This window comes from Macaca thibetana, chromosome 7 (genome assembly GCF_024542745.1).
Source record: "Macaca thibetana thibetana isolate TM-01 chromosome 7, ASM2454274v1, whole genome shotgun sequence".
Lineage (NCBI taxonomy): Eukaryota > Metazoa > Chordata > Mammalia > Primates > Cercopithecidae > Macaca > Macaca thibetana.
Window position 1 is genome coordinate 58282343 of NC_065584.1, and position 22013 is coordinate 58304355.

The 22013-nt window shown below is 39.9% G+C and overlaps 1 pseudogene; it reads right to left on the reverse strand.

Moving 5' to 3' along the window:
- Positions 1 to 4503: 4503 nt before the first annotated feature.
- The window catches only part of LOC126959147 (ATP synthase F(0) complex subunit C2, mitochondrial-like), a 38290-nt pseudogene continuing 20780 nt past the window's right edge, over positions 4504 to 22013 (reverse strand).

Here is a 22013-nt window from a genome sequence, read left to right on the forward strand (position 1 = left end):
ATGTGGCAAATATGGAGTTCAGACAATATTAATAGAACATACTGTTTATTGAGCCCATACGTAGCAAACATTTTGCTGAGTAGCTGTGCATTTCTCATTTAGTATAACAACCCTATGTCCTATGTACTACAAGTATTTCCATTTTACATATGATACGTGAGGCACACAGAGGTTAAGTCATTTACTCATGGTTGCATGTCATTTATTTAGTAAGTGACAGAGTTTGGATTGGACAAAATCCATCCGATGCCAAGGCCACCATGGGCTTGTTTAACTTTATCGACAGTGATATACCAAGGTGGTGGGGCTGTGGGAGTGGGCTGCCCCAATAGGGAGGAGCATTTTATCACTAACTTTGTTTATAGATGTTCCTTCTGTACTGAACTTGTGTTCTTCAAAATTACTCTTCTGAATAAGCTTTATCACAACTTTTAATTTTTAAAATACTTGGATTATAGTTACATTAAAGAGACTTCTGTTTCTCACCAAGATGGAGTTGCAAGAACTGGATTTACTCACCCACTGAAGCAACTAAAATCAAGCCTCAAACATGTATGATATATATGAAATAAGAGTTTTCAAGCCATTGAACATTAGATAGCAAAGAAGAATAATGCCTGAAAGATGGGAAACAGATGAGGTGAGCCCCTATGATTACCCAGCTTACTGCCCAGAGAGAATTTCCAGGCATCAGGAAAAGGAGTGGGGACCCAGGCATAGTTCAGTGGTCTGAGAATATGGAGCTGGGAGTCTGGAGAAGTCAAGATGCCTAGAGTTCACAGGATGGAGTATCGGAGAGGAAAGAGCTGGAGAGAGAGAGAAAAAGAGAAAGTGAGCGGGAGCCAGAGAGACAGAGAGTGTGTGTGAGTGTAAGAGAGAGAGTGTGATAGAGAGAAAGCAAGCGAGAAAGCTCCAGAGATGTGCAGAGGGTCCCCCTCAAGTTTTCAGTTGGGTACTGGCCAGCTCATGCATCTGTGGAAACTACCTTTAAAACAGTATTTGGTTCTTTTAAATAAGTACTTGGCTGTTAAAAGCAAAATTAATAATAATGTATCCCGTGGTTTATAACATATGTAGAAGTAAACTATGTGACAATACCACAAAACTTTCAACACCTACTAACTTCCATACTTTCTTATGAATTTAGAGAAATAAGACATGGCTATTTGTACCTTTTTGGAAATACTTTTGAATAGCCAAACAGTACTTAACGTTTTATAAAACTGAAAATGCTATTTATTTGTTACACTATTTGCTGTGCACAGTAATAGGTGATAGGTAAAATTTTGTCTTCATAAAATATGTTGTATTTGAAAACAACAATAAATGGTGGAAATAGTATGGATTTTGAAACTACCTGGGGCTTTGAGTCCCAATCGCCCCTGAGTGGATTGTGCAATTTGTATTAGTAATTTAGGAAGTTAGGTTCTGAGCCAAAGGACTGTCTTACCCACTATATATTTATTGTTTATTCCTCTAAAATATAAGTTTCCATGAGGACAAGGGCTTGGTTTTGTTCACTGACCTCAAACCTTGACAGTTTGCATGTCATAGGCGCTCAATAAATATTTGGTGAATGAATGAATAAGTGCGGGTGAACACTCTGGGGCGAATATATAATGGTGGGAGGAATTTTATTCTAAGTAGTTTTTGTTAGCCTATTTTTGTGTCAGAGACTATTTTGAGGAAACTATAAAAGTTACGATGAATCTTTTTTCCAGGAAAATTACAAACACACATATACACGCGCACCCACACACAGAGTGCTTCCTACAACAGGATGAGATTGATGGACTGCTAAGCTAGCTAAGCTTGATTGTGGACTTCCACGTTAATACTCTAAATTGCAAACGTAATTTGGGGCTTGGAGTTAGTTAAGGAAGTTAAGTAGAGGTAATTATCAGAATCACAATTAAACATTTAGTACAATGCTTGGCACTTTATAAACACTCAATAATTCTAATTCTTATTATTACCTGTAGAACTTCGGAAGTAAAATGACCCTGTTCTGCTTCACAGAGATTGACAATCCACAGGACAGTGTCCCAAGTGTGTGTAGTTTTACAAAGATCCACGGATGATTATGACATGTGACCCTATATAAGAGACACTGGTCCAAGTGAATGCTGAACGGGGTCATTTGGCAATTGTTCTCAAGAATCATGTTGAGGGAGGGAGAATAATCACTGTAACTTATTTACATTACAATATAATGTCTAATTGAGAGTCACTGTTTAGTGCTTTTGGAGTAATAGATGTGACTTTGATGAGGTAGACACACAATGAGACAAAAAATGCTAACGTTCAATGGAGAGAGGGGAGGGCAAGAAAAAGTAGGGAGCCCAAATACAACTGGAATAGAAGACAAGCCATAAGAGCAAGAGAACGATATTAGTAATGCTGAAGCCTTTATCATTGTAGTTGTTTTACTTTATCTATTTTTTTCTTTTAATTTTCTTACATTTTTTTAAAAATTGCGGTAAAACACACATAAAATATACCATCTTAACTATTTTATTGATTGATTGATTGGTTGAGTTGGAGTCTTGCTCTGTCACCAGGCTGGAGTGCAGTGGTGCAATCTCAGCTCACTGCAACCGCTGCCTCCTGGGTTCAAGCGATTCTCCTGCCTCAGCCTCCCGAGTAGCTGGGACTACAGGCACGCATCAGCATGCCCAGCTAATTTTTGTATTTTTAGTAGAGATGGGGTTTCACCATGTTGGCCAGCATGGTCTCAATCTCTTGACCCCGTGATCTGCCTGTTTCGGCCTCCCAAAGTGCTGGGATTACAGGCGTGAGCCACCGCACCTGGCCAACTATTTTATTTTTGAGACAGAGTCTCACTCTGTTGCCCAGGCTGGAGTGCAGTGGCACAATCTTGGCTTGCTGCAGCCTCTGCCCCCCGGGTTTAAGCAATTCTCCGGCCTCAGGCTCCCCAGTACCTGGAATTACAGACATGCACCACCACACCTAGCTAATTTTAGTATTTTTAGTAGAGATGGGGTTTCACCATGTTGGCCAGGCTGGTCTCGAACTCCTGACCTCAAATGATCCACCTGCCTTGGCTTCCCAAAGTGCTGGGATTACAGGCATAAGCCACCATGCCCAGCCCATCTTAACTATTTTTAGTGTACAGTTCAGAGATATTTAATACATTCATAATGTTGTGCAACCATCACCACCATCTATTTCCATAACTTTTTCATCTTGTGAAACTGAAACTCTGTATCCATTAAATACAGATTAAAATTTCCCCATTCCTCCTTTCCCCCTGCCCCTAGTAACCAGCATTCTGCTTTCTGTCTCTATGATTTTGACTACTTTAAGTAGCTCATATAAGAGAATGCAATTTGTCTTTTTGTGATTGGCTTATTTCATTTAATGTAATATCATTAAGTTTCATCCATGTTGTAGCATGTGTCAGAATTTCCTTCCTTTTTAAAGCTGAATAATATTTCATTATATGTATATGCCACACTTCGCTTATATAGTGATTTTTTAAAGCCCAATCTCTACCATCATTGTGAACATTGATGAGCAATATTGCATGTGTTTGAGTCTTCTAATTTTGAAGAGAGATGCTCTAAAGGTTAGTGAATAGCCTGAGATACTGGTTTTTAGAAAGTTAGTGCCTATAAGAAAATGTGTAGACACTTAAATTATTTAAGATAAGAAATAGAGTCTGTTACCTAGTGCCTAAGTCTACAACAAAATGGCTGTGTGAAAAATTTAGGGTTAGACATAAGGAAGAATCTTCTGGTAGTTTTAAAGCACTGAATTAAGATTTAAGAGTAGATTAGATAAGGTTCATTACTCTGCCAGTAAAATAAAAGCAGTGTCTTCCACAGTCAAAGGTTTCAATTTTGTTTTAGGCAGATTAAAATTTCCCTATTAACCTTAGCTGGATAGGTGAAGCTGTTTGGCTGACTGCTTATTTTTTAGGTAGAGTGAGTGGGGTTTTGGTCTGTAATCTTCCCATGATGTAGCCAATAGGGCCCACTTTCAAATGGTCAGAGCTACTGTGTCGGAGTAACCAGTTTCCTAGTGAGGCTATCTTAGCTGCAAGTTTAATATTCATGTTACACTGATCATAAAATATGATTACAGAAAAAGCAGATCAACTTTATTTAGAGGGTCATGCTTTGAATACGCCACTCTGAAAAATAATTTAGGTGGATATACTCTTCTAGACGACACCCTTCTAGACTGGTGTGCTGGTTTGAAAGTATGCTGTTCCTTGTTTAAATCTTTAATATCTTCCATTTTTATTAGGAAAAAATACAATGTAAATTATGAAACAGTAGTGAGTGAATTTTATTTTCCGTAGGATCAATTCAGTATTGTGTTTTTTTCCCCCTTATTAATAGATTATTTATTTGTCTTCCCTCCGTCAAACCCTGAGCCAACCATGTGCCCCAGGCTGCCTGGGGAGGTACAGGAAAACGAACACATAGGGCAGACAAGACATGGGAGAAAGAACTGTGGGAGGTGGATATGGCTCCTTCACATGGCAAAGAGGGTGAGAAAGGCTACCATCAGGCAAAAGAGCCCCATGGCCCCAAGAGGGCAAAACCTGGAATGGCACAGGAGAAGAGCTGTTGCTTCAGAGATGGGTTCCTGGCATGACCATAATGAGGCTCCCAAACACAATAGCAGTCTCAGCCCCAGAGTTAGCCACCCTCACTGTGGCAGCCCCAGCCCCAGTGAACTTGGGTGCTGTGTCGATGTCCCTGGGAATGGCTCTGGTTTGGAAGCTGTGGCTATGGGCAAGTGAGGTATGGGGACATGAGACTGCTAAGCTGCTGAGGCTCTCATCTGTCCATGTCTCTGGTCATTTCAGCACCCCTGCAGATAGTGGATGGTTCAGCAGCTGAGAGGTGTTCCTCACCAAGGAGGAGGTGGAGAGGAACTTGAAGCAGGCTACATTTTCAGAGGTTTGGGGGCTGTGGCAGGAGAACTGCTCCCAATGCAGAGAAAACCCGTGTGGTGGTTTTTAAATTGGGTTCCCTAGAGGCAGAGCTTGACATGGAGCCCTAGTAAATCCAGTGATTTATTGGGGAAGTGCATGCAATAGAAGAGGTGGGAGAAAAGTAGGATAAGGCAAGGGAAAAAAGATGCATAAGAATGTGATTTCAACTGTAGACTAGCTAGCTCTGGCCCCACAAAGGCCCCACAAGCCCTGGAGTGGAAATTTTACTATTAAATGGATCCCATCTTTTATTTTTATTTTTATTATGTTTTTACATCTTTTTTTTTTTTTTTTCGTGACGGAGTCTCGCTCTGTCGCCCAGGCTGAAGTGCAGTGGTGCGATCTTGGCTTACTGCAAGCTCCACCTCCCAGGTTCAGGCCATTCTCCTGCTTCAGCCTTCCGAGTAGCTGGGACTACAGGTGCCCACCACCACACCCAGCTAATTTTCTGTATTTTTAGTAGAGACGAGGTTTACATCTTTTTGAGACAGAGTCTTGCTCTGTTGCCCAGGCTGGAGTACAGTGGCATAATCTTGGCTCACTGTAACATCCATCTGTCAGGCTCAAGCAATTCTCATGCCTCAGTTCCCCCGAGTAGCTGGGATTACAGGGGTGTGCCACCATGCCTGGCTAATTTTTGTATTTTTAGTAGATATGGGGTTTCACTATCTTGCCCAGGCTGGTCTTGAACTCCTGGGCTCAAGTGATCTGACCTCCTTTGGCCTCCCAAAGTGCCGAGATTACAGGCGTAAGCCACGAAATTGATCCTACCTTAAAGCATATTCTGTTCAGTCATTGGTCAAGATCTGCCTCCTAGGGTGGTGGGTAGGCTTCCTGGGCAAGGCAATTGCCTTTTGGCCCGGGTAAATTCTCTTGAAGGGGACAGCTCTAAGTTGTCTTCAGGCAATACTGTTGGCCCTCTTAGCATCCATGCGTTCTGCATCCCTGGGATCAACCAACTGCAGATGGAAAGTATTCAGAAATAAAATTGTGTTTGTACTGAACATGTACAGATTTTTTTCTTATTATTTCCTATATAATACCATATAACAACTACTTACATAGCATTTACATTGTATTAGGTATGAAGCTAGAGATGATCTGAAGTATATGGGAGGCTGTGCATAGGTTATATGCAAACACCACACCATTTTATATCGGGGATTTTAGCATCTGTGGATTTTGGTAACTGCTAGAGGTCCTAAAACCAATTCCCCATGGAAATTGAGGGATAACCGTACTCACAGGTAGGGATTGGCGTGCCAGCTTGTAATGGGGATATACGTGGAGCACCAGCAGCACGCACTAAAGCACACCCCTTATACTGCTCAGATCTTCTCGCTTCTCCTTCTGTTCATTTCATTCTGACACATCTTTAACTCTCTTCCTCAGTCCCTCTCGCACATTCCTCTTACTTCCTGTCCACAGTAAAAAGAAAAAGAAAAAACTGGAAGAGTACAGAAGATTATTAAATGAAAAGGAGGTAGACCCCTTTTTGGATCTACCAACCTCTCTTCTCAGATAAACTCACTTTATCATTCCATAATATATACATTATAGCCCTATGCATAAGGCATCTCCTAGCTTAAGACAGAGCTCCTGTTCCAGTCATCAGGTTTGTCCTCCCGCCAGCAGGAAGGAGAAAGGGAAAGTGGCAGGTTGTGCCCTTTCCTTTAAGGACACGTTCTGGGTGTTTCATCTGATATTTTCCCTGACATCTTATCGTTCAGAAGTGAAGTCATATTGGTACACCTCTCTTCAGTGGTGTCTGGGAAATGTAGTCTTGATCCATGTACTCAATTGAAAATAGGAGGTTCTGTTATTATAAAAGAAGTGGAGAATGATTGTTGAAGGACAACTGGTGGCATGCTCCATACTGCATATCTACAATAATCTTCTCAGTGGTCTCCTTTATTTTTTATGCAGTTTGGGTGCATTAGAAATTCTTGATGACTTCTCTACTACTGAAAAAGCACTAGAAGAACACTGAAATTTCCAAGTGTACCTTACGGTGTTGCTTCCCTACATTCCTAGTTTGTGATTTTATTTTATAACCTGTTTTACTTTTTTTGCTTGACAATACACAGTATCAATGTAATATCTGTCAAAGTATAGTTGAACCATTTTTAATCTTGGAATTTATCATTGTAGAAAAGATTTTTTCCTGCGTATTTGCAAGGTTAGGAATGTGAATCAGGATAGGCTTGTATTGCTGCCACACCATTTTTTTTTATTATAAAAATCATATTACTACTACCACTTTATATTGCAAACTATGGAGTTGCCGTGTTACCTCAAACTCTCTTTTCTGATGTTATTAAAATAAGAATGGAAATAACTTAGTTTAATTGTGTTTCTCTACAATTTATCTTTATTGTAGCAAGTTAACTACGGTTTCTAACTGCATTTGACTATCATTGAGAAAATTTAGACAGTCTGAAGTAATTATAGCATGCCAATGTAGGGAGTAACGAATAGTGTCTCCGTTGCTGAGAGCAGCTTCTGCTTTTCATAATGGTGATAAAGGAGACAGTAACTCCCAGCTTATCGTACATGACTCCGTAAGGGATGTGTCTCAGGAAATCTCCAGAATGGAGAGTTTGGGTTTGTAAAAACATATGCACTAGAATGTAGCTTCAAATATGTGTGTACGGAGCCCTATTTTTAAAACACCAACAAAGAAAGATAATGCACAACCTAATATTTCTCTGGTTGGTGAGGATACTTGCGAGATAGTGGTTCTTTATTTTTCACCCTCCAGTGGTGAGTCTCACTGAGAAGCTTGAGATCTTACATTACATAAAGGAGGAATGAGTTGAGGGTTTATAAAAGGGCTAAACTCCACTTTGGGAGGCCAGGGTGGGTGGATCAACTGAGGTTGGGAGTTTGAGACCAGCCTGACCAACATGGAGAAACCCCGTCTCTGCTGAAAATACAAAATTAGCCCAGCGTGGTGGTGCATGCCTGTAATCCCAGTTACTTGGGAGGCTGGGGCAGGGGAATCACTTGAACCTGGGAGGCAGAGGTTGCGGTGAGCCAAAATTACGCCATTGCACTTCAGCCTGGGCAACAAGAGCAAAACTCCATCTAAAAAAAAATAAATAAATAAAAAGGGCTAAACTGTTATCTGTGTTATCTGGGTGTTGATTCAACAAAAAAAATTACTCATCTCTGTTAGAGTTTTTCTATACAATCAAAAAAACCAAATGCTCTAAAACCATGTTAAGTTTCATCCATGTTTTCCAGAGCAACATTCTTCATGGTTGTCTGCTCATGTGCTTCCAGGTTTAGGAACTGGCGGTGGCAAAACTGTGAGTTGTTTATTTTCTGTGGAACAGTGTTTACTTCTGTAAAGGGTTTTTCCCTAGGACAGTGTTTTCAAAGCACGTCTTTTATGCCATGTTCATGTCTTCCTGTCCTCTGTATTCTTATTTTCTTATGATTTTTCTTTGAGTAGACTTCTTCCATTTTAACTTTAAATTCATTTTAAAAGGAAATGTTATATTATTGCTACCAGTAAAAACCAGTTTCTTATCACAAATAGAAAATAACTGCAATAATAAAATTTAAAAGCCCCATGCTGTTATTAAAGTACAGAGAAAAAAATATCAAATTATAAATGCTATAATTATAGAGTATCAAATTGTAAACACTATAACGATTAAAATTACATATAACATTTCAAATATTATAAATGTCATTGATTTATAAAATGCAAAACTAAAAATTAGTTCCTTGAGAAGAATGAAATTTTGGGGGCTGTCAATAATAAGGGAATAGTAGGTTTAATGTTACCTAGTTTAAGACACAGAGGAAGTTTTACTTCAATAGTATTATTTTTTAATTTTGGTTTTACTTAGTACTGATAGTCTCACTCACATGTGCACATGATCAGAAAGGGCCAAGGACAATTAGTTGTCTTTTCTGATAAAATTACATATGCTTATACATGCCCAGAAGGAGTACAGTGATGTGTGTGGAATATGCCATGTGAGCAGGCATGTTAGAGGTCTAGGCCATTGTTTATTATTAGCAATGCTTCTAGACAGTTAAGAAGTTCAGTTACTAAAGATCTGAAACACTCACACCTACGCCAGGGTGCAGTGCTTTATTCAATCTGAATAAGATGGTTTACTGCAGCCGTAACAACTATTATCTCATTCTAAGCCACAATATCTGTGGGTGTGTTATATTAGGTATATATATATATTTTTTTTTAATAAGATACAATAAAATAAATACACAATTATTAAAAAATGTTTGCTGGCATAAATTCTAATTCAGTGGATACCACCTCATTATATTGCCCATGAGGGAGGAGATCCACACACACTTGGTCCAAGTAACAATCTGTTTATAGAAGAGAGATGATTTAAGGAGCTAGTAAGATATTTTCATCTGTAGCACAAGGTATTTATTTGCATTTCTGAATTTGAGATTTTTCAGAGAAAAGTATGTGTTTTGGGATATTTCAGAAAAATAAAATTATACATCCCACCCCAGTGCATTTCTTTTAAGACTGCATTTACCCAAAATGCAGAGGCAGATTCCATGTTGGTATTTGGTAAAATAGTAGAAGTAATTCCTGGAAGTTTCTGGGAGACTTTGTCATTTGATATTACTTTTATATAAATAAACCATTTCTAACCCAGAATTAGGGAACTAGCAGATTTTCTAGTGCAGTATCAGTCTTTTGATGGGACAGAAGTGTTTATTGCTGTCAAGTTTGCAGCTCATTTTGTGTTAGCATAAAAACAGAGGCTTTGAAACTATACTATAAAGGTTAGAAGTGAGAAACCATCCTTGAACACTCTGAAGATCTTGTAAGAAATCACTTGGCTTTGTCATTTCTATCAATAAGTGACCTTTCAGTAAACATGATTGAAACTCAAAATCCAAATTTAAAAGGTAGAAGGCAATAGCTTAATAGATTTTATGTTTGGAAGTATTTTAGTCTGGAAAGAGCCTTTTTTTTTTTTTTTTTTTTGCCAGCAAAATGTATATTGGACCCAGTTTCCAAAGGTTGCTTTGAGTTCTCCAATTCTTATAATGTTGGGACTTGGAGATCTAAGCTATTTCCACTGCCACTTTCTTCAATGGATGAAGCGACAGAAATGATTAAAGATGCTTATCTTCAATTTACCAGCTAGGGATTTAAAAATGTTTTCTGAAATGACTTCAGCAATCACTTACTGAGGGTGATAGTTGCTAGTATCACTGACCTTTGCCCTAGAGATGTTCACATCCAGTGACAGAGGCAGGCATTTACATAATGCAAGCCAAATGGTGATGAATGATCTATATCTATTTAAAGTGGGAAAATGTGGGAGAGAAGAGGAAGCAATTAATTCTTGGCTGGGGACAGCTTTGCAGGAGCAATACTTCAGTGGAACTTTTAAAAATAAGGAGTTTGCCTGATGGAAAATGAGAATAAGGCATTTGAGGTAGAAGCATGGTGGCTTGATCAAAGATGAATGAGTCACCCCGTGGGACTGAGGCGGGTGTTGGTAGAAGTGAGGGGAATCTAGGGCATGTTGGGATCTCTTGGGAAGGTTTTTGAATTCTATACCGTAGACTTTGGACATTATCCTATAGTAGGTGATGAGCCATCACAAAGTTGAATAATGGAATGATACCATTCAACTGGTTTTACAAAAGATAACTGGGAGCAATTTGGATGGGGAGGATTGGAAGCAGAAAAACCAATCAGGAGCTTATGCAGTCACCTGGGTGAGAGGTGATGATGAACTAGTGAAGGAAAACGAGATGAAGATACAGACTCAAGAGACAGATTAAACACAGAATCAACAGAACTTAGCTATTGATGGACATGTAAATAAATAATGGTAATTCAGTGTTAGTTCTGTAATAAAGGCATGTACAGGCTACTGTGAAAGACCAGAGAAAGCTTCACAGATGGTTGACCTGGCAACCACATGTCAGCAGTTTTTATTATAGTTGGGTTTCACATGAGGGTCACCTGGGAAACTTAAAAAAATCTATCAGACTGGGCGCGGTGGCTCACACCGGTAATCCCAGCACTTTGGGAGGCCAAGGCGGGAGAATCACTTGAAGTCAGGAGTTTGAGACCAGCCTGGCCAACAGGGTGAAACCCTGTCTCAGCTGAAAATAGAAAAATCAGCCAGGTGTGGTGACACATGCTTGTAATCCCAGCTACTTGAGAAGCTGAGGAAAGAGAATCGCTTGAACCCCGGGAACAGAGGTTGCAGTGAGCTGAGATGGCGCCACTGCACTCCAGCCTGGGTGACAGAGTGAGTGAGAGTCCATTAAAAAAAAAAAAAAAAAATCTATCAACGCTTAATGCCCACCCCCAGAAAGTCAGATTTAATTAGTCTGGTATTGAGCTGGATCACAGATGCATTTACAAAACTTTCCAGATGATTTTAATTTGTAGCCAGGGTTGAGGTCCATTGCCATAAGCAGTTTGTTGTGTTTGAAGTATGATGTGTGTAGAAGAGCAATGTTAGATGATTGTGGAGGTTAGTCCTTAGACACTATACTAGGGTGTTATTATCTTCTAACTGGGACATTTTTAGAGTAAAAGGAAGCTGAGAATTAACCTGGTACAACATGTGTAAATTAGGACTGTCTCGGGGAAACCTGGATGTGTGTGGTCCCACCATCATAGGAACTGTGGGGAAGCTTTGAAGGTTTCTAAGTAGGGGGAGTATGTGAACTAAACATTGGTTTTTGAACCATTTTAGCTACAGCAGTGTAGGGAAGGGATTGGAAGGGGGAAAGATTGAAATCAGGGAAGCTGATTAGGAAATGACTGTAGTCATCTAGATGAGTGAGACAGCAACTTGAATTAAAGATTTGGCCCTAGAATGAGACAGGAAAAAAAACAGAAACAATACTTGACAGGTGTCAAGGAGTTGGGTTGGCTGGTGTCATAGCAAATATTGCGCCAAAATTAAACAGACAAGACAACAGACTTTTTTCAAGGATATTGTCATGGGGAGAGAGAACAGAACTCTGAACTCAACTCTATGGAAATGGAGGGTGGGAGGATTTTTAACAGCTGGATTGAGAGGGAGAACAGAGGTGGTTTGTGTTTGCTCATTGGCTTTACCCAAAGGAAAAGTCAACTTTCTCTTATGGACAGGAGATAGTTTTACAACTTAGAGCAAGGTGCTGGTTGAAGTTAGGCTCCTACCCTCCCACACAGCCTGGGACTATCTTCCTTGACATTTACATTTTCAAAGAGATGGTTCTCAAGTCCTTGAGAAAAACAGGCATAGGTTGAAAAACTGGCAAGAGGCTTCTAAAAACATTTACACACATCTCAAAAGGACGAGAAAGAATTTATGTATTTCCCAAAGTAAATGCTCTAAGAAAAGGGAGATCAGGGCCTAGAGTCAAGAAGCCTCTCTAAAGTTTTGTCAAGCTGAGGGGAATGTGAAGGCTGTCTTGGTCAGTGGACATGGATATGGGGGTTGAGGGGAAGGGAGGAGTTTAGAATGATTGGAGTCTAGAATGGTTTCTGGCTTAGGTTCTGGGTGGATGTTGATGCCATTTACTACCACTGTAGAGAAAACAGGAGGAAGAGAAGGTTGGTAAAAAAGACAAATTAAGTTTTGGAGAGACTGAGCTTGTAGTGCTTTTCGTATATCCAAGTTGAGTTGGATGTATGGGTCTGTGACTCAGGAGTGGTGTTGGGAGGGTTTGGGAGGTAGGTTTAGGTGTAGTGAAAATACAGAGCTAGTAGCAGCAGCTTTTTTTTTTGAGACAGAGTTTCGCTCTTGTTGCCTGGGCTGGAGCGCAATGGCATGATCTAGGCTCACTGCAATCTCCGCCTCCCAGGTTCAAGTGATTCTCTTGCCTAGCCTCCCAAGTAGCTGGGATTACAGGCATGCACCACCATGCCCGGCTAATTTTGTATTTTTAGTAGAGACGGGGTTTCTCCATGTTGGTCAGGCTGGTCTCGAACTCCCAACCTCAGGTGATCTGTCTGCCTTGGCCTCCCAAAGTGCTGGGATTAGAGTTGTGAGCCACCGTGCCCAGCCAGCAGCTTCTGTGTTAACTCATTGCACAATTTATGTTTTGGTGGGACTAGTCTTGCACTCCCCTACTCCCAGTTGAAGGAGAATTCATATGGATTAAATGGAGTTTTGTGAAACAGTAAGATGTATCTAGTAAGTGCCCAATTCATTTGGTTAGTTTTATTATTATGGTTAACTAGAGGCTAAGGTAAATCAGAACAGGGGAATCAAATGGTCGACTGGTAAGTGTTACTGTAAAGGTGTTTCACTGTATTTTAGTGGCTGTAGGACAAGTAGTTTTTACCGGAAATTCATTTTCCTTAGAATTAGCAAACAAAAACAAAACAAAAAAACCAACAAAAAAAGCAAAAAGGCAGCTCTCTAGAGTTCACATTCTGAATTTTTGCAAGACAATTGAGATTCCTTCTTCTGGACTGAGAAATAACGAATCTCCTTGAACGTGAAAAGAATAACCCCAAATAAAACCCAAACTAAAAGTTGTTTGTTTTTAGAGTTTCACCAAGTGGTGGGAATGCAAAACAGCAGCAATTCGTCTGTTACCTTTGACTCAGTTCCTGCCTACTTTTCCTAGGGGTTTAAGGTCTGTTTCCTTGCTGGAAAATATCTTACAAAGAAGTAATTGGGGAAAAGGATTCACGTCTTAGTTACATCTTCTCCTGTGTGCTCCTGGAGCTTCATATGCTTATGGGAAGCCCAGAGCAGTGTCTTAATTATAGAAACTTTCTGAAAAATGGAGAATGGATACTTCTGCACTATTGTGTTATGACTGGACAGCAGCCCAGCAGAGAATTGGATTTACTTGTGACAGCCTGACAGTATCCTCTGTCCAGTAGTGGCTGTTTCTGACATTTAAATGGTGAGGGATGGAAGTGTGTGAACTATCGATGTCTAACCTACCCTTGACTTCAGGGGCCGATGACAACTGTTCTTACTCTTTAGAATTTGGCATTGAAGTTTGTTTACAGCTGACAAAACTTTCCTGTTATTAAGACCCAAATTTAGATTGGTGTTCTAAGAATTCTCCAAAGGCTGTCCACATGCATTTTGAAGAGCCCTTTGAACATCAAATGGCTCTCACAAAAGAAGGCTTCTTATCAACTGAATGTGAAGGGGAACATTATTCAAAGGAAAAAAAAATCCCACCCCAGGCTTTTTGTGAGGTAAACCATGGAAGAGAGCTCTGGGTTGGAAAATTGCTTTCTCTTAAGCTTATTATCAGACAAAGACTGTAGGGTTCTTATATTTTGCCTGTCCATATGTGCTGGGATCCTTGAGAAAGGTAGTTGTTTTCTCTGGTCCTGAAATAGTTTTAATGTCTTTTAGATTTTTTGGTGTACTTTAGTGGCTGTGCCCTTTCTGGAGCAAGTGGGTATTGACCAGAAGTTCATTTTCTTTAGAGTAAGTGAACAAGCAAACAAAAGCAAAGGGGCAGAGTTCTCCTGCAGAGGCCACTTTCTGAATTTTGCAAGCTAGTGAAGAATCATCTGGGAATCGTGTATCTCTTGGGAAAAGTTAAAAACAGGAAAAACCAAAATAAAATCCCAATCAATCACACACACAAAATCTGTTGTGGGGAGGAGGGTGCTGCCAATTTTCAGTGGCAGAGGAGTAACAGCTGGAGTCTAGCCAGGAGGGCAAGTGGGCTGGGCTGGATTCATGCTGCAAGGTCTTAGTTGGAAGGAAGCTGTCAGATATCAACATGATATATTATCCTTTGCAGACAAACCAATACACCTAAAAATAAACAGCAATCAATATTAAGATCCCATAGCGCACGTTGACACATGCAAGCACAAACCTCACAAACAGATTAGTCTGCCCTGCTTCCCTGTTCATGTGAGATTTAGGGGGAGGATAGGGGGAGGAGGAGGGATGAAGAGATGCCACTCTCTAATCACCCTAGGTAGGTCTTGATGCAGATATGGTGGGTGAAGAAACTAATAGTCAAATATCAGGTGTTTTTGGAAGGTAGAGTCTATTTTAAAACAATTGACTCGGGATTCCATTTTGAAGTTTAGCTAGAGTGTCTGGGACTGACATGGAGTGCCAATAGTTTTCTTTTAAAATAAAATGATGCAGTTTATTTTTTACCATGACACTGCTCCTGCTAACTGAGGTCTAAGTTAAATTGTTGAAAAAGGAGAGTCATTTCAGGCAGTCTTTCATTTTTGCCCTATGGCTGACCCCCACTGATTTTTAGCTCAGTATCATTTTGTTATTAGACTCAAAAATCTGACCTCAAGGGATCCTTTAATGTGTGGATTTTCAAGATAGACCTTACTGTGAATGACTGGGTTAATCTCCTGAGTTTTGAGAGCCAGTTTTGTCCCTTGAGTTTCTAAGTACCAGAAACCTTCTTCTTTAAAAAATGTTGAGACTATGTAATTTGTAAATTCACTGCAGATGATCAATTACACAGAATGGATTTTTTGGTCCCACAATATCACTTATATTTATTGCCTAAGATTAGATGCAACAATGTTGAATTCCAATGTGTGCTTCCAGAAAGTGGTTATAGCAAAATGAAACAAAACTAGGACCTCTGATTTAAATGCAGCATTGTCATCTGTTTGCAGGGATTGCAGAATCCAAAAAGAGATAAGGTGGTTCCAGAAGGGTAATATTTCCAGAACAAAGCAAAGCTTACCCTCACCCGTGAGTGTAAAACTAACATCCTCACTGTCGATCCAACACAGTTTTCACAATAATGCCAGGCAAGTCTCAACATCATATCAGTGGCTTTCCAAGATTTTGGACCATGACTATAGTAAGAAGTATTGTTAGCCAGTGTACACACATAGTTTATTTTAGGAGAAAAATACAGGTGATACACTCTGATTCATTGCCCCATCTCACATTTCTGCCTATTCTATTTTTTTCTACCTTGCCCCCGGTACTGGCATGATCTGGATTCACATCCCACTAAGAGTTGCGACCTCCTGTATGAAACCTCTGAGCTATTGCCAGTCATGCCAGTGTGTATTGAATATTTATTTTCTCTCTCTTTATTTATTTATTTTTTTATTATTCTTTAAGTTCTAGGGTACATGGGCACAACGTGTAGGTTTGTTACATAGATATACATGTGCCATGTTGGTTTGCTGCCCCCATCAAATTGTTATTTACATTAGATATTTCTCCTAATGCTATCCCTCCCCAAGTCCCCCACCTGCCGACAGGCCCTGGTATGTGATGTTCCCCACCCTGTGTCCAAGTGTTGTCATTGCTCAATTCCCACCTATTAGTGAGAACATACAGTGTTTGGTTTTCTGTCCTTGTGATAGTGTGCTGAGAATGATGATTTCCAGCTTCATCCATGTCCCTGCAAAGGACATGAACTCATCCTTTTTTATGGTTGCATAGTATTCCATGGTGTATATGTGCCACATTTTCTTTATCCAGTGTATCATTGATGGGCATTTGGGTTGGTTCCAAGTCTTTGCTATTGTGAATAGTGCCGCAATAAACATACATGCACATGTGTCTTTATAGTAGAATGATTTATAATCCTCTGGGTATATATCCAGTAATGGGATCGCTGGGTCAAATGGTACTTCTAGTTCTAGATCCTTGAGGAATTGCCACACTGTCTTCCACAATGGTTGAACTAATTTACACTCCCATGAACAATGTAAAAGCGTTCCTATTTCTCCATACCCTCTCCAGCATCTGTTGTTTCCTGACTTTTTAATGATCGCCATTCTAACTGGTGTGAGAGGGTATCTCATTGTGGTTTTGATTTGCATTTCTCTGATGACCAGTGATGATGAACATTTATTCATGTGTCTGTTGGCTGCATAAATGTCTTCTTTTGAAAGTGTCTGTTCATATCCTTTGCCCACTTTTTGATGGGGTTGTTTGTATTTTTCTTGTAAATTTGTTTAAGTTCTTTGTAGATTCTGGATACTAGCCCTTTGTCAGATGGGTAGATTGCAAAAATTTTCTCCCGTTCTGTAGGTTGCCTGTTCACTCTGATGGTACTTTCTTTTGCTATGCAGAAGTTCTTTAGTTAAAGTATATCCCATTTATCTATTTTGGCTTTTGTTGCCATTGCTTTTGGTGTTTTAGTCATGAAGTCCTTGCCCATGCCTATGTTCTGAATGGTACTGCCTAGGTTTTCTTCTAGGGTTTTAAAGGTTTTAGGTCTTACATTTAAGTCTTTAATCCATCTTGAATTATTTTTTGTATAAGGTGTAAGGAAGGGATCCAGTTTCAGCTTTCTACTTATGGCTATCCAGTTTTCCCAGCACCATTGGTTAAATAGGGAATCCTTTCCCCATTGCTTATTTTTGTCAGGTTTTTCAAAGATCAGATGGTTATAGATGTGTGGTGTTATTTCTGAGGCCTCTGTTCTGTTCCAATGATCTCTATATATCTGTTTTGGTACCAGTACCATGCCGTTTTGGTTACTGTAGCCTTGTAGTATAGTTTGAAGTCAGGTAGCTTGATGCCTCCAGCTTTGTTCTTTTTGCTTAGGATTGTTTTGGCTATGTGGGCTCTTTTTTGGTTCCATATGAACTTTAAAGTAGTTGTTTTTCAATTCTGTGAAGAATGTCATTGGTAGCTTGATGGGAATGACAATGAATCTATAAATTACCTTGGGCAGTATGGCCATTTTCACGATATTGATTCTTCCTATCCATGAGCATGGAAGTTTCCTCTGTTTGTTTGTGTCCTCTTTTATTTCATTGAGCAGTGGTTCGTAGTTCTCCCTGAAGAGGTTCTTCACATCCCTTGCAAGTTGTATTCCTAGGTATTTTATTCTCTTTAAAGCAATTGTGAATGGAAGTTCACTCATGATTTGGCTGTTTGTCTGTTACTGGTGTATAAGAGTGCTTGTGATTTTTGCATATTGATTTTGTTTCCTGAGACTTTGCTGAAGTTGCTTATCAGCTTAAGGAGATTTTGGGCTGAGATGATGGGGTTTTCTAAATATACAATCATGTCATCTGCAAATAGGGACAATTTGGCTTCCTGTTTTCCTAATTGAATACCCTTTATTTGTTTCTCCTGCCTGATTGCCCTGGCCAGAACTTCCAACACTATGTTGAATAGGAGTGGTGAGAGGGCATCCCTGTCTTGTGCCAGTTTTCAAGGGGAATGCTTCCAGTTTTTGCCCATTCAGTATGATATTGGCTGTTGGTTTGTCATAAATAGCTCTTATTATTTTGAGATACATTCCATCAATACCTAGTTTATTGAGAGTTTTTAGCATGAGGGCTGCTTCATTTTGTCAAAGGCCTTTTCTGCATCTATTGAGATAATCATGTGGTTTTTGTTGTTGGTTCTGTTTATGTGATGGATTATGTTTATTGATTTGTATATGTTGAACCAGCCTTGCATCCCAGGGATGAAGCCCACTTGATCATGGTGGATAAGCTTTTTGATGTGCTGCTGGATTTGGTTTGCCAGTATTTTATTGAGGACTTTCACATCGATGTTTATCAGGGATATTGGTCTAAAATTCTCTTTTTTTGTTGTGTCTCTGCCAGGCTTTGGTATCAGGACAATGCTGGCCTCATAAAATGAGTTAGGGAGGATTCCCTCTTTTTCTATTGATTGGAATAGTTTCTGGAGGAATGGTACCAACTCCTTTTTGTACCTCTGGTAGAATTCATCTGTAAATCCATCTGGTCCTGAACTTTTTTTGGTTGGTAGGCTATTAATTATTGCCTCAATTTCAGAACCTGTTATTGGTGCATTCAGAGATTTAACTTCTTCCTGGTTTAGTCTTGGGAGGGTGTGTTTGTGTCCAGGAATTTATCCATTTCTTCTAGATTTTCTAGTTTATTTGCATAGAGGTGTTTATAGTATTCTCTGATGGTAGTTTGTATTTCTGTGGGATTGGTGGTGATATCCCCTTTATCATTTTTTATTGTGTCTATTTGATTCTTCTCTCTTTTCTTCTCTATTAGTGTTGCTAGTGGTCTATCAATTTTGTTGATCTTCTCAAAAAACCAGCTCCTGGACTCGTTCATTTTTTTGAAGGGGGTTTCATGTCTCTATCTCCTTTAGTTCTGTTCTGATCTTAGTTATTTCTTGTCTTCTGCTAGTTTTTAAATTTGTTTGCTCTTGCTTCTCTAGTTCTTTTAATTGTGATGTTAGGGTGTCAATTTTAGATCTTTCCTGCTTTCTCTTGTGGGCATTTAGTGCTATAAATTTTCCTCTGCACACTACTTTAGCTGTGTCCCAGAGATTCTGGTACATTGTGTCTTTGTTTTCGTTGGTTTCAAAGAACATCATTATTTCTGCTTTCGTTTCATTATTTACCCAATAGGCATTCCAGTGCAGGTTATTCAGCTTCCATGTAGTTTGCGGTTTTGAGTGAGTTTCTTAATCTTGAGTTCTAATTTGATTGCACTGTGGTCTGAGAGACAGTTTGTTGTGATTTCTGTTCTTTTACATTTGCTGAGGAGTGTTTTACTTCCAATCATATGGTCAATTTTAGAATAAGTGCAATGTGCTGCTGAGAAGAATGTATATTCTGTTGATGTGGGGCAGAGAGTTCTGTAACTGTCTATTAGGTCTGCTTGGTGCAGAGCTGAGTTCAAGTCCCAGATATCCTTCTTAACCTTCCGTTTTGTTGATCTGTCTTAATATTGACAGTGGGGTGTTAAAATCCCCCATTATTATTGTGTGGGAATCTAAGTCTCTTTGTAGGTCTCTAATGACTTGCTTTATGAATCTGCGTGCTCCTGTACTGGGTGCTTATAGATTTAGGATAGTTATCTCTTCTTGTTGAATTGATCCCTTTACCATTATGTAATAGCCTTCTTTGTCTCTTTTGATCTTTGTTGGCTTAAAATCTGTTTTATCAGAGACTAGGATTGCAACCCCTGCTTTTTTTTTTTTTTTTTTTTTTTTTTTTTTTTTTTTTTTTTTTTTTTTTTTTTGGCTTTCCATTTGCTTGGTAGATCTTCCTTCACCCTTTTATTTTGAGCCTATATGTGTCTCTGCACATGAGATGTGTCTCCTGAATACAGCACACTGGTGGGTCTTGACTTTTTATCCAATTTGCCAGTCTGTGTCTTTTAATTGGGGCATTTAACCCATTTGCATTTAAGGTTAATATTGTTATGTGTGAATTTGGTCCTGTCATTAAGATGTTAGCTGGTTTTTTTGCCTATTAATTGATGCAGTTTCTTCATAGTGTTGATGGTCTTTACAATTTGGCATTTTTGCAGTGGCTGGTACCAGTTGTTCCTTTCCACATGTAGTGCTTCCTTCAGGAGCTCTTGTAAGGTAAGCCTGGTGGTGACAAAAATCTCTCAGCATTTGCTTGTCTGTAAAGGATTTTATTTCTCCTTCACTTATGAAGCTTAGTTTGGCTGAATACGAAATTGTGGGTTGAAAATTATTTTCTTTAAGAATGTTGAATATTGGCCCCCACTCTCTTCTGGTTTGTAGGGTTTCTGCAGAGAGATCTGCTGTTAGTCTGATGGGCTTCCCTTTGTGGGTAACCTGACTTTTCTCTCTGGCTTCCCTTAACATTTTTTCCTTCATTTCAACCTTGGTCAATCTGACAATTATGTGTATTGGAGCTGCTCTTCTCAATGAGTATCTTTGTGGTGTTCTTTGTATTTCCTGAATTTGAATGTTAGCCTGTCTTGCTAGGTTGGGGGAGTTCTCCTGAATAATATCCTGAAGAGTGTTTTCCACTTGGTTCCATTCTCCCCATCGCTTTCAGGCACACCAATCAAAAGTAGATTTGGTCTTTTCACATAGCCCCATATTTCTTGGAGGTTTTGTTTGTTTCTTTCTACTCTTTTTTTCTCTAATCTTGTCTTCTCATTTTATTTCATTACTTTGATCTTGAATCACTGATACTCTTTCTTCCACTTGATTGAATCACCTACTGAAGCTTGTGCATGCATCACAAAGTTCTCATGCCATGGTTTTCAGCTTCATTGGGTCATTTAAGATCTTCTCTACATTGTTTATTCTAGTTAGTCATTTGTCTAAGCTTTTTTCAAGATTTTTAGCTTCCTTGCAATGGGTTAGAACATACTCCTTTAGTTTGGAGAAGTTTGTTATTACCAACCTTCTGAAGCCTACTTCTGTCAGCTCGTTAAAGTCATTCTCCATCCAGCTTTGTTTTGTTGCTGGTGAGGAGCTACAATCCTTTGGAGGAGAAGAGGCACTCTGGTTTTTAGAATTTTCAGCTTTTCTGCTCTGGTTTCTCCCCATATTTGTGGTTTTATCTACCTTTGGTCTTTGATGTTGGTGACCTACAGATGAGGTTTTGGTGTGGATGTCCTTTTTGTTGATGTTGATGCTATTCCTTTCTGTTTATTAGTTTTCCTTCTAAGATCCTCAACTGCATGTCTGTTGGAGTTTGCTGGAGGTCCACTCCAGACCCTGTTTGCCTGGGTGTCGCCAGCAAAGGCTGCAGAATAGCAAATATTGCTGCCTGATCCTTCCTCTGGAAGCTTCATCCCAGAGGGGCAGCCACCTATATGAGGTGTCTGTTGGGCCCTACTGGGAGGTGTCTTCCAGTTAGGCTATATGAGGGTCAGGGACCCACTTGAGGAGGCATTCTGTCTGTTCTCAGAGCTCAAATGCTGTGCTGGCAGAATGACTGCTCTCTTCAGTGCTGTCAGACAGGGATATTTAAGGCTGCAGAAGTTGTCTGCTGCCTTTTGTTCAGCTCTGCCCTGCCCACAGAGGTGGCGTCTATAGTGGCAGTAGGCCTTATGGAGCTCTGGTGTTCGAACTTCCCGGCCACTTTGTTTACCTACTCAGGCCTCAGCAATGGCGGACGCCCCTCCCCCCACCAGGCTGCAGCCTCGCAGGTTGATCTCAGACTGCTATGCTAGCAGTGAGCAAGGCTCCATGGGCATGGGAACCTCCAAGCCAGGTAAAGGAGAGAATCTCCTGCTCTGCCGGTTGCTAAGACCATGAGAAAAGTGCAGTATTTTCACTGAGTGTCCTCATTTTCCAGGTACAGTCTGTCACAGCTTCCCTTGGCCAGGAAAGAGAAATCCCCCAACCCCTTGTTCTTCCCGGGTGAGGCAACACCC